This window comes from Bombina bombina, chromosome 1 (assembly GCF_027579735.1).
Source record: "Bombina bombina isolate aBomBom1 chromosome 1, aBomBom1.pri, whole genome shotgun sequence".
NCBI lineage: Eukaryota > Metazoa > Chordata > Amphibia > Anura > Bombinatoridae > Bombina > Bombina bombina.
In genome coordinates, this window is record NC_069499.1 from 830,086,640 (window position 1) to 830,100,662 (window position 14,023).

Genomic DNA, 14,023 nt, shown 5'->3' on the forward strand with positions numbered 1-14,023 from the left:
GCACTTAGAAAAGGCTTTTATTAAAAAAAAGTAAGAATAAATAAATAATGAAATAAATAAATAAGTAAACTAATCTTTTTATTTTACTTGCTAAGCGTATTTATATGTGTATAATTGGGATTAGCATGGATCACTACTGATATTTGTTCACAATTTTATCCTTCTGGTCATAACACGCCTTATTAAGATGCCAAAGAGTGAGTATATTTGTAGAGAACTGTACTGTGAAAAAAAGCATTACCTAATAAACAACGTTATTAGATATTATATGACATTTTACATTTTTAATTAAGAAAAATAAATATTGTAGACTGGCAAGGCTCATCATAAGGATTAACCCACATGTTTATAGGTTGAAGTCGGTAATTCTTCATCATTCAGGGGCTTTTTAGACTTGATAAGGAACAATGAAATTGCTTTAATATTTAGGGTGTGGTATAAATTACAGCAACAACATATACATATATATATACATATATATATATATATATATATTATATATATATATAAAGCAGATATGTAGTGGAGGGCACTCACAGGACTTTATACAATATGTATTCTTTATTCACACTTTCAGTTTCACGTATTAAAGAATGTCGACGTTTCGGCCTTTCCAGAGGCCTTCTTCAAGACAATTCATACTCTTCAATAGTGCGTACCGCACTGTCAGACGAACTCCCAACAATGAAAACTGAGAACTCCGGAGATCTCCATTTTCATTGTTGGGAGTTCGTCTGACAGTGCGGTACGCACTATTGAAGAGTATGAATTGTCTTGAAGAAGGCCTCTGGAAAGGCCGAAACGTCGACATTCTTTAATATGTGAAACTGAAAGTGTTATTAAAGAATACATATAGTATAAAGTCCTGTGAGTGCCCTCCACTACATATCTGCTTTATATTTTTATTGAGGACAGCACCCAGGCATTAACAACACAGGTGTGGAAGGAGTGCTAGGCCACCGGCTACACTATATATATATATATATATATATATATATATATATATATATATATATATATATATATATATATATATATATATATAAGGATGAGTGCCAAAATAAAATACATCAAGTCTTAGGGGCCTATTTATTAATGTGCGAGCGGACATGATACAATGTAGCGTATCATGTCCGCTGCACATCGATAAATGCCGACAGCATACGCTGTCGGCATTTATCATTGCACCAGCAGTTCTTATGAACTGCTGGTGCAATGCAGCCCCCTACAGATTTGCGGCCAATCGGCCGCTAGCAGGGGGTGTCAATCAACCCAATCTTATTCGATCGGGTTGATTGCTGTCCGCAGCCTCAGAGCAGGCGGACAAGTTACAGAGCAGCGGTCTTTAGACCGCTGCTTCATAACTTCTGTTTCCGGTGAGCCTGAAGGCTTGCCGGATAAATAGGCCCCTTAGTATCATCCTAGTTAGCAGAAAAAATATAAGAAAAGCAATGCAAATTGAAATAAAAAGTGCATTATTAAACAATGCTATGATTAAAGACACAAATACCCCAATAGAAAACTCAGTGGCCTTACTTAATTTTATTTCTTAGCATTGTGACCAATACACTAGACACTCTATAGTTTTGGGAGGTATAAAGTAAAGGAGAGATCCAAAACATATAAAAATAACTCCAATGTGCAAAGACCCTATTCGATATCTTATTTCTGTTGCTAAAACACTCTCAGGGTCCTCTTGTTATTTTATTATCATTAAAATAAGTTATATTTTTAAGGTTTTCCATTAAATTCCTATCCACCTGCCTAGAGCCAAATTAATGAATGCTAAAAATATTCTACTTCAAATTACATTCAATGACATTATGTGATTTGTTTTTTATTATATGTTTTTCTGTTGCTTATTTATTAGGTAAAATTAAAAAGATAAAACCATACATTCTTTTCAGGAGTAAGATATTTTGATTAATGCAGACACTATACTTTAAAGGTTTATTTTAAAATGATGTACAAAATAAATTAAAATGAATTAGACATGAGTGTGAATGCTTTTCAAAAACACCCCTAAAAATTGATGGATAGAGCACACCAATAAAAATTCTATACACCCCTTGTAAATATAGCAGCCACTTAGATATTAAGATAATTCTTATCACTTAGTAGAGATATATTTTGGATCTGCTAATTTAAGTGACTATAGCTGTTTTCACTGAATGAATGTATGGCTCTTGATAGAGGTAAGTCAGCAGGAAAATCAAGATATTTCCGAGTCAATCATGATTTTATGAATCATCATATGCTCTCTTTTTTAATGCTCGCTGAGCTTGCTGAATTCATTATTACCAACAATAAGGCCGACGTCTCAATCATGGTTTTCAGTCAAAACAGTTTGCTGCAGCGCTTACTTAAAGGAGAATGTATTGAGTGCAAAAAAAAAAAAAAAAGCCAAAACATTGAATATATTAATACATTGTTTTTTTAAACTGATCCCTGAAGTGTCTTTTTTTTCCTTTGACTTTTACAGTGGAAGATTCCCTGGAACTATTTAAAAATTAGTCAGCAGTCTCAGAGTTGAAATAAATGTTGAGGTCCACTTGTATAAGACCTGATGAGCTTGATGATCTAGGAACTAGTTTCCAACCATCCCACCAATAGTAAACTGGTGATCTCTGAACGCTGCTAAATGTTAAAGACAAATCAATGTCTGTTAAACAATTATAAAGATTTTTTATCATTAATGTATGTTGTATGCACTATGACTATGTCATAAAAGGCATATTTTCTGCATATCCCTATTTTGGAAAATCATTTTATCATAGGTTATGCATTATATTTCTTTAAAAGATAAATACTTATTTAAGAATTGCAATTACTTAATAACACAGTGGCATTTTTTTATGAAAGAAAATATTCAACTTTATTCATCACCATATTTGCATTTTAAGTTACATACAGAAAAAATGTTGGCTACGTTAGAAATCAATTAAAAAGAGACAAAACGGTAATTCCAAGGGACCTAAAACACGTTTAGATTGTAATATAAATTGCGCAATTATGTGCAGTAAAAAAGTTTGATCTATAGCTTCATAATTTATTTTGTCCTCTTTTCCTGTAATTGAATTCTGAAAACTGTCGCTTTCCAAATCTTTGTTTGATCAGTCAATATATTATACTTATTTCTTCAATATTTTAAAAAAAACTAAAATGGGCCTTGATAACAATTTTTCTGGAGCTTTATTTTTGTTTCCATCCCGAAAAGGCAATTTGGCGCGATCACGATAGTGCAAATTCAGCTGATTCTTGCACTCACAAAGTATTTTACATTGCACCTATGTTAAACACTTTGAAATGGCCACTGGACACATTCAAGCTCTATTCGCCCCTATTAGAGAAGCTGCACAGAGTCAACAGGGTACACATTTACATATGTATAGGAATTTATACATATGTACATGTGAAGACTAGGGATGGGCGAATGTTTCTAAAAATTTGAAATTTAAAACAAATTTTGATACATTCGTTCGAATCGAATTTCGAATGTTTATATAACATTCTAACATTCTATTTTCAAATTTTCGTTTTCGAATTTTTCAATAAAATTCGAAAATATTCGGTCGAATAATAGAATGTTTAGCTATGTATTCATTCAATTTCGAAATGTAATATTCGAATTTGAATGTGACATTCGAATTCGAATGTGACATTCAAATTTGAAATAGTATTTCTAGTCTAATACTGTGTTTTATAAATGTAATATTCGAATTCGAATGTGACATTCGATTCAAATGTGATATTTGATTTGAATCTGACATTCGAAATAGTGTTTCTCGTCTGCAATTGTGTTTTATAAATGTAATATTCAAATTCGAATGTGACATTCGATTCGAATGTGATATTCGATTCGAATGTGACATTCGAAATAGTGTTTCTAGTCTACAATTGTGTTTTATAAATGTAATATTCGAATTTGAATGTGATATTTGAATGTGACATTCGAATTCGAATGTGACATTCGAAAACTGTAAATAACATTCGAAAATCGAAGTTTTAAGAATATTCGTTCTTATCAACATTCTATTATGTAAATCGAATTTCTACAATAACATTCGTTCTAACATTCGAATTCGGATATAAACACATTCGCCCATCCCTAGTGAAGACTACATGATATAATGTACAGCTAAGGGGATCTACAGGAAAACTCACTCTGGGACAACAGCATCTACAAATGGAGTAATATTTCATTATATTTCTAACTCGCACTGTTGTGATTGTCACTAATAGTGCAGACATTATTATTATTATTTTTATCGGAGATCGCTTAATCACAGCTTTCAGAATTTAACTATTACTGTTTCCATCCAATCTTCTGCTAAACCTTTTAGGTAATCTGTAGGGGCAGACTTTGCACTGTTTTCCTATCGCTGTATGGGCGTTTCACAACTTTCACAAAAATTCTTTTAAAATATATTTTTGTCTAGTTTGTTAAAGGCCTGGGTTAAATTTGATGTGAACTGTAAGCAAAATGGCAGATACAAGTTTCTATGCATTTTCACTTCTTTTAAACTGTAAATCATGACCCCACTTCATTGCTGCTTAGTATCTATAAAATATACCCTTAAACAAGATTGCGCAATCGTGAACAGTTTTTTATAGGGGATGAAACTTCATGCATTCTAAGTGCAAACTTGTTCACGACAGTGCATATATTTTTGAACTTGCGCGCGATTAGCTGGCCACTGACACCAATGAGGAGGGAAGAGGGGGGAAAAAATATATAAGGATCTGGGAGCGGGAGGGGGTTGGGGTATTGTGGGGGGCTGCTACACTACAGAAAACATTAATAATGGCAAAAAGAGAAAAAAATACTTTTGTTTTTGGGGCAAATTGGGTACTGGCAGACAGCTGCCAGTACCCAAGATGGCGGCAATTAGGTAGGGGAGAGGGTTAGAGAGCTGGGGGGGGGGGGATCATGGAGGTTGGGGCTAAGGCAGGGGTCCATCACAGCTAAAACATTTTATTTTTTGTATTAAAAAAAAGAAAAACTCCTTTTATTTAGTACTGGCAGACTTTCTGCCAGTACTTAAGATGGGGGGGACAATTGTGGGGTGGGAGAGGGAAGAGAGCTGTTTGGGAGGGATCAGGGGGTGGGATGTGTCAGGTGGGAGGCTGATCTCTACCCTAAAGCTAAAATTAACCCTGCAAGCTCCCTACAACCTACCTAATTAACCCCTTCACTGCTGGGCATAATTTACGTGTGGTGCGCAGCCTTCTAATTACCAAAAAGCAATGCCAAAGCCATATAAGTCTGCTATTTCTGAACAAAGGGGATCCCAAAGAAGCTTTTACAACAATTTGTGCCATAATAGCACAAGCTGTTTGTAAATACTTTCAGTGAGAAACCTAAAATTGTGAAAAATGAATTTTTTTTTAATTGTTTGCTCGCATTTGGCGGTGAAATAGTGGCATGAAATATATCAAAATGGACCTAGATCAATACTTTGGGTTGTCTTCTAAAAAAAAATATATACATGTCAAGGGATATTCAGGTTTTTCTGACAGATATCAGGATTCCAATGTAACTAGCGCTAATTTTGAAAAAAAGGGGTTTGGAAATAGCAAAGTGCTACTTGTATTTATGGCCCTATAACTTGCAAATAAAGTAAAGAACATGTAAACATTGGGTATTTCTAAACTCAGGATAAAATTTAGAAACTACAGCTAAACACAAACACAGCAGAAATGTAAAAATAGCCTTTGTCATTAAGGGTAAGAAAAGTTGAAAAATGGTCTGGTCATTAAGGGGTTAAACACCCAATAAACTGGAATTGTCTGCTCTTTCAAACAGTGAGTTTTGTTGGTTTCTAGGGTTTAACAGAGCAGACATTGAGGGGGTTGAATACTTACCCTCCCATCCAGTTCCCTTAAAGGGACAGTCTAGTCAAAATTAAACTTTCATGATTCAGATAGGGCATGCAATTTTAAACAACTTTCCAATTGACTTTTATCATTAAATTTGCTTTGTTCCCTTGGTGATATTTTTGAAAAGCTAAACCTAGGTAGGCTCAAACGGATTTCTAAACCTTTTAAAACCGCCACTTAGCTCAGAGCATTTTGAAAGTTTTCGCAGTTAGACAGTACTAGTTCAGGTGTGTCATATAGATAACATTGTGCTCACTCCCGTGGAGTTATTTAGGAGTCTGCACTGATTGGCTAAACTGCATGTCTGTCAAAAGCACTGAGATAAGGGGGCAGTCTGCAGTGGCTTAGATACAAGGTAATCACACAGGTAAAACATATATTAATTATGCAAAACTGGGGAATGGGTAATAAAGGGATTATCTATCTTTTTAAACAATAGCAATTCTGGTGTAGACTGTCCCTTTAAGCTTCCTACATCAGCCTGGAACTTTTGGGTTTCCATGCTTGGTGATGTCACCAGCATCCTCAGTTTTCCACTGTGATGTTGGGCACTTGGGCACTGCTTAGTGCTCCCATAAGTGTGGAGAAGGCATTGCTTTTATCTCAGAAACACATGGTTGTCATGCTCACTAAAAGCATTGTGTGCATAATGATCGCTTGTCGTTAAATACGCAATTAAAGGGTTGACAGATAATTTTTTTTAAAATCTTCCTTCAGTTGAGCCTATGAGGCCGATTTATCAAAGTGCGAGCAGACAGGTTCCACTGTAGCAGATCATGTCCGCTGCACATCGATAAATAAATGTGTTCTAGTGAAATGCTTGTGCAATGCCGCCCCCAGCACATTCATGGCCTATCTGCCGCAAGCAGTGGGTGTCAATCAACCCGATTGTATCCAATCGGGCAGATTGCTGTCCGCCGCCTCAGAGTTGGAGGACGAGTTAAGGAGCAACGGTCTTAAGACCGCTGCTTCTTAACGTCTGTTTCTTGCGAGCCTGAAGGCTTGCGTGGAAACAGGTGCATACAGGGCATGATAAATCGGCCCCTATGTATTGCCTACCTCATGCTTTAATACTGTCATCACAACAGCCTCTGCAAATGCAGCGCTTGAAATATCTACAATAGAAGAAGAAAGACAACAGTCTCTGATAAAGAAGGAAATAAATATTTGGGGACATTTACAATCTTAAGCTTGTTTTTTGGCTGATAATGATTTCTCAAATTCAGCTAGCATTGTCAGTGTGTTTTTCCAGTAATCACAATCCCAAAATATCTGTGCCGTTAATACCCCAAGCTCAAAATCATTCTCAAAACCTCCCAAAAACAACATGAAATAGATATCTGCATCATTCATCTTGTGCTCTCATAGTTAAAAATTAAATGCACATGATTAGTGACAAACAAAATAGTAATTTTAGGTTTTTAGAGATTACATCACAGGTTAAAGGGTCTATATGTTGACTGATCCCTTTGATTCCAATTTGATTGCTCTTACTGTCATTTTTTTTAATGTTCCTGAATGCTCCTTTCCTTTAGTCTTAAATTGTGACCTCTTGACACATACAATTGCCTTGGAACAAACAGCTCTTTCACCAACTCTATACAGTATATGGGCCTTGAATATATTTATATAAAATAATCAAATCATCTCTCAACCAACTTTTTTCTACAGCAGGGGTTATTAAACCTGTCTTTAAACCTCCATAACATGCTAGATTTTCAGGATATCTGAACTGGAGCACAGGTAAAATAATCAGCTGATTAGTAAACCTGCTCTCATCCAAGGTAATCCTAAAAATCTGACCTGAGGACAGGTTTAAAATCCCCCTCTTCTAGAGTAAACAGACCCATTTTGGATACTCTCTCTTGATAGTTTAAATCCTCCACCCCCCTTGTTAGTTTTGTGGCCCTACTCTGATTTTTTTCTAATTCTGCAATGTCCCCAGATTGGTCCCAAGAACTACACTATTATACTCAAGGGGAGGTCTTACCAGTGATTTATACAGTAACAGGATTATTTCTTCCCTTGCATCTATGCCTCTTAATGCATACTGTACATGCTATAGAACTAAGTTGCTTAAAATTGCATTCTCTATCTGTATCATAAAAGAAAAAAAAATGAGTTTAGTATCTCTTTAACAAATAAACATGTATTCACAGATATAGACATATATTTATATTTTTATTTGTGAATGCAGATTTTTGGTAAATAACACTATTTAAAACAATTATATTTACATAGATAAAAACATATCTGAGCAAAAGGAAATAACAAAGGATGAAGGTATGCAAAATATTTCCTATCAACAACTATATCCTACTATCTATAAACTACTTACTATTTCTTATTAACTATTTACAAATCTAACCTAATAACTATTAACTATTTCTTATTAACTATGAACTCTTAACTACTACTACTAATATCTGTGAATTACTACCTAATCTATTTCCATTACCGGACCGCCACTGCTATTGCCAAAGCATTGTAGAGGCTGAAATTCCCCCATCTCCACTCTCTGGGCGATTCAAGGGAGGCGAAGCGTCAATCCACGAGTTTCACAAGGGGTGGATGCCAGAGGATTGGTAGAAAGAGTGGATATGGGGGAATTTCAGCTTCTACTGTACTTTGGCAATAATGGAACAACACTCTATTGCACCAGAGTGGTGCTCCACTAATGGAAAAATACCCTAACTTATTTCTAAATGCATGTCACTCATTTGAAAAACAACAACTATGCATTAGGTTATTATTTACCCTTTAAAATAAAGTCAATTCTGCAATGTATAATAAGGAGAAATATTATTTGCAAACATAACGTACCATTTCAGATAATCCTTCATATTTAAATTTTGGTTTAGAAACTGTGCAAATGAATAGATGAGAAACAACTTTTTGACAAGGCACAGGTGTTTACTGTGAAAGGTAATTTTAAAGACTATCAAAAGTCTTTAAAATTAATAATAAATCATATTAAACCATTTTTTAACATTTGCAGATGTGAAAAAAGAGGAGATCCTGGACGTTCAAGCTGAGCCTACAAAATCTGATTCGGGTACAGAAACTGAACCAAGTTTTACAGCTATGTGTGAAACATTTGTTAAGAACATGTACAATTTCAAAAGGATCCTTAAAAATCATAGTAGGCAAATCCAGTTACTTCAACATGTTTTGGATACTGTGTAATCCTTCAGGACAACTGATTAAAAAGGACATTTATGGTCGACTTGCAGTAGATTTCTTACTTTTAGAAAACATAAATCATGACATGTGTTTATGTAGAATTATAGGGGGGTTAAAAACAATTTTTTGTCATACTTTAAGCACTTAAGTAAAAAAAAGAATCATGCTTTCTTGGGAGTGACTTCTTTATTCATTTAGGTGATTCTGTGAAGGGAGGAAACAATGTCATGTACCACATTTTATTTTAAAGAGGCCTGTCATTTGTGTTTTCTCTTGTGCTAGCTGTCACTTGGTTGAACAGAGCTAAATTTACATTCTGTCATTATACTAATTTTACAAAGGACATTTACCTTTCAGTTGTCCCAAAAGATGTTTTCCAAAGTTTACCCATATCCCGCAGCGTAATTGTGGCAAGCTTGATCCGACCTAGTTATCAAAGCCTACAGACCATAACATATGATCTGCCGGTCTCAATCCGACGCAGATCGATGCTTACTTCATTACAGATGTTCCGAATACACATTCGCCTCTATTTGACACTTTTTCAAAGTTATCAAATAGTTAACAGGTACGCTCGCGGCTATTCCGGCCCAACGTACCTGGTTTTCTATCCGCCACCCTGGAGGCCGCGGATGCCATAGGAATCAATGGGAGTCTGAAAGCAGCGAAAGATTATGTTCGATGCTGCCAGATATCCCATTGATTTCTATGGTAGAAAACAAGTTACATTTACAACTAACACCCTAACATAAACCCAGAGTCTAAACACCGCTAATCTGTGGCCCTGACATCGCTGCCACCTAAATAAAATTTATTAACCACTATTCCGCCACTCCCCGACCCCGCTGCAACCTAAATAAAAGTATTAACCCCTATCCTGCCGCTCCCGGACCCCGCCCCCACTAAATAAATGTATTAACCCCTAAACCTCTGGCCTCCCACATCACTACCACCAACTAAACCTATTAACCGTAAGACACAAGAAAAACAGGGTGAGTAGCACTCTTAATTAGTCAATAAAAGATACAGGTGCATCCTAGAAAAGTGAATATCTAACAACGTAAATAAGAGAGTAGAAACCTAAAATACAGGTAACTAAAAGTCTAGGCTAAAGAGAGCACAGCTGTATATAATGAGTAAAAGACTAGGGCGAATTCTTGAAATACAAATAAATTTAATAAAGTTACATTAAATAAGTGCATACATCCAAACATACAATCACATACATACAGGGATATAGAAGATGCATAAAAATGTCAGATGGGCCGTGCAGGGGACTGGTGCACCAGTATACAAAAATAGGCAAATGTTCGTCACTTTGCATGTATAGGTGATATATAATTGTAATCCGCAGTATAGTGCATGTCCTTAAAGATGCACGGACCAAGTGGATACAGTCTTACCCCTTCGTGTCTAAATGTACATAGTAGCGTGAGGTCATCAGGAGTCAAGGGAAGCTTACCCTCGCCGCGTCTTTTTCACAGGCATGTGTAAAGTGCAAATAGATAACAGTTCATTGGAGTACCTGTCTTTTTCACGCGGTTGCTCTACCCTGAATTGTAGCTCCTGAGACACAGAAATATCCAGATGAGACAAGGGGTAGACCACAGTCAGGCAAAGGGTCCTCTGACAAAGTGCTGCAAACCGACGAGTCTTAAAGCTCGTTTCACTCCTTTCAATACAGCAGCATGGAGCTTCTTCCGGGTGCTGACGTCACGTCAGTGGCTGTGCTGATTTATAAGAATTTGGCCGCCCTGGTAGTGAATGTCATTGGTAGAGAAATCTGTCATTCAAAACGGCTTTAAAACTTTGTAGCAACATTTTGCTTTTTTGTAGATCAGTACAGCAAAGGGTTATATACAAGGATACATTTATGTTTAAACACTCATGCTTGCATACTTACACTCGATACATTGGAAGATTATATTATACATCTAATCTGTTATATTACTAGTGTGTGTGTATGTTCAGATTGCGTAAATAAGACTATGTTTTTTTGTATTTAGTATTGCAATTACGCCATTCATAATTTTTAATTTTTGATACTACCAAAGACTATGTAGTCACACACAGGATGATGTGCACATATCCACAGAGGATTAAGCTAAAAATGAAGCAAACTCTAATTTTTCATTGAGGCCATGAGGTGCTAAGGTATTTAGTTTATATATCCATTTTGTTTCTTTACGTAGCAGGATATTGTCAATATCCCCGGCACGCATACTAAGTTTTACGGATTCAATTCCAATGAACTTCAAATCATCAGTTTTAGATTCATGAAATTGTGCATAGTGTCTTGCCACAGGGCTGTCAATATTGCATTGTTTGATATCGTCCCTATGTTCAGAAATTCGCGAGCGAAGTTCTCTAAAAGTTTTACCAACGTAAAAACTTTTACAGGAACAGTAAAGTAAATATATAACTCCTTTTGTGGAGCAGTTAATGAAGGAGTTGATTTTATATATATGTCCTGTATTTGTATTGAATGTTTTACTTCTCTGCATGTATTGACAGCAAACACAGTGGCCACATGGAGTGCTGCCTACAATTTTCTGTGCATTTTGTTCCAACCAATTATGGGTTGGAACTTTATTGAATTCACTTTTAACCAACATGTCTTTTAGATTATTGCAACGCCTTGCAGTCATCTGTGGATAGTCTCCTACATATTGGTGAAGTGTTGTATCATTAGTTAGTAAATGCCAATTTTTATTCAGAGTGTCTTTTACTTTGCTCCAATGGGCATTATATTTAGTAATGAACCTGATCTTATTTTCTTCATTTGTGTCATCTCTGTTCTTACATTTATATAACAGGTCTTTTCTTTGGTGTTGGGAGGCTCTATAAAGAGCTCTCTTAATGCACCTTTTGGAGTAGCCTCTATCATGGAATCGGGTCGCCATCTCTTTGGCTTGTTTTTTAAATGTTTTTTCATCAGAACATATTCTACGAAGCCGCAGAAATTGTCCGTAGGGGATGCCCTTTTTCAAATTTGTGGGGTGGTGGCTCGACCCCAGGAGAAGGCTATTGGTTGCCGTGGGTTTGCGAAAGACTTCTGTCTCAATTTTCCCTTCTTTTTTGCTAATTTTCAAATCCAGAAAATCAATTGAGTTTAAGTCATGATTACAGGTAAGAAAAATATTACGGTCATTACAGTTCAAAAGAGAAATAAATGTCATCAATTCGTCCTCAGTGCCATCCCATAATAGCAGAATATCATCAACATATCTTATCCAGAGGGCCACATGTGCATCAACCACTTCGGAGTAGTCCCCAAATACAATTTGGTTCTCCCAGCCGCCAAGGTGTAAACAGGCGTAGGTTGGTGCACATGTGGCCCCCATGGCGGTACCTTGTATCTGTTTGTAGCACTTTGCATCAAAGATGAAGATATTGTTGTCCAACACAAATTTTAATAAGTCAATTACAAATTTGGTATGTTTCTTGTAGCCTAGACCCCTTGTATTGAGAAATTCTTCACATGTTTTAAGACCCACATCATGCGGGATAGAGGAGTATAGGGATTCAACATCCAGGGACACTAAAATAGTGTCATCCTGAATGTTGATCCCATCCAGTTTTTTTATTACGTCTGTTGAGTCTTGTACAAAAGTACGAAGGTCATTGACAAATGGCTGTAAAAAATGATCTACATATTTACTAATTCCTTCCGTAGGACCTCCTATCCCTGATATTATGGGACGTCCCGGAGGGTTGGTGAGGGATTTATGTAGTTTGGGAGTCCAGTAAAATACTGGAATTTTAGGTTTTTGATTGAATAAAAAACTAAACTCATGGCTAGTGATTAAATTATTTCTACGAGCATCATTTAGCATAAACAGTAATTCGTTATGGGATTTGTGGAATTCATCAATTGAGGATTTTGAATATTGTTTAGGATCTGATAGCTGTCTCATGGCCTCTTTAATGTAGAGGTCCTGATTAAGGATGACAATATTGCCGCCCTTGTCGGCCGGCTTTATGATAAGTTCAGGGTGTCTAGTAAGCTCATTAAGGGCTTTACGTTCCCGTTTGGTGAGATTATCGTTAACAATGCCTGTACTTTCGATTTTCATCAGATCAGCCGTAACGTTTTGTACAAAAACGGAAATATTGGGGATAGATGAAAAAGAGGGCATGTAGGTAGATTTTTTCTTAAAGTTAGTTTTAGGGTATATGTCAGTAATTTCATTACTTTGTTCAGAGAACAAAGTTTCTAGATTATGAAGTGCCTCTGTTTCATGTCTACAAGACAAGTCTATCTGAGTTTTAGGAGTCATAATCTTTTTTAATGCTAACTTCCTAGCAAAAAGGTGTAAGTCTTTAGTGACCTCAAATAGGTCTAAGCTATTAGTAGGGCAGAAACTAAGGCCCTTTTCTAATACTTTAATGTGTTCACAATTTAAAGGAAAGGATGAGAGATTAACTATACCCACAAAAGGAGTTATATATTTACTTTACTGTTCCTGTAAAAGTTTTTACGTTGGTAAAACTTTTAGAGAACTTCGCTCGCGAATTTCTGAACATAGGGACGATATCAAACAATGCAATATTGACAGCCCTGTGGCAAGACACTATGCACAATTTCATGAATCTAAAACTGATGATTTGAAGTTCATTGGAATTGAATCTGTAAAACTTAGTATGCGTGGCAGGGATATTGACAATATCCTGCTACGTAAAGAAACAAAATGGATATATAAACTAAATACCTTAGCACCTCATGGCCTCAATGAAAAATTAGAGTTTGCTTCATTTTTAGCTTAATCCTCTGTGGATATGTGCACATCATCCTGTGTGTGACTACATAGTCTTTGGTAGTATCAAAAATTAAAAATTATGAATGGCGTAATTGCAATACTAAATACAAAAAAACATAGGCTTATTTACGCAATCTGAACATACACACACACTAGTAATATAACAGATTAGATGTATAATATAATCTTCCAATGTATCG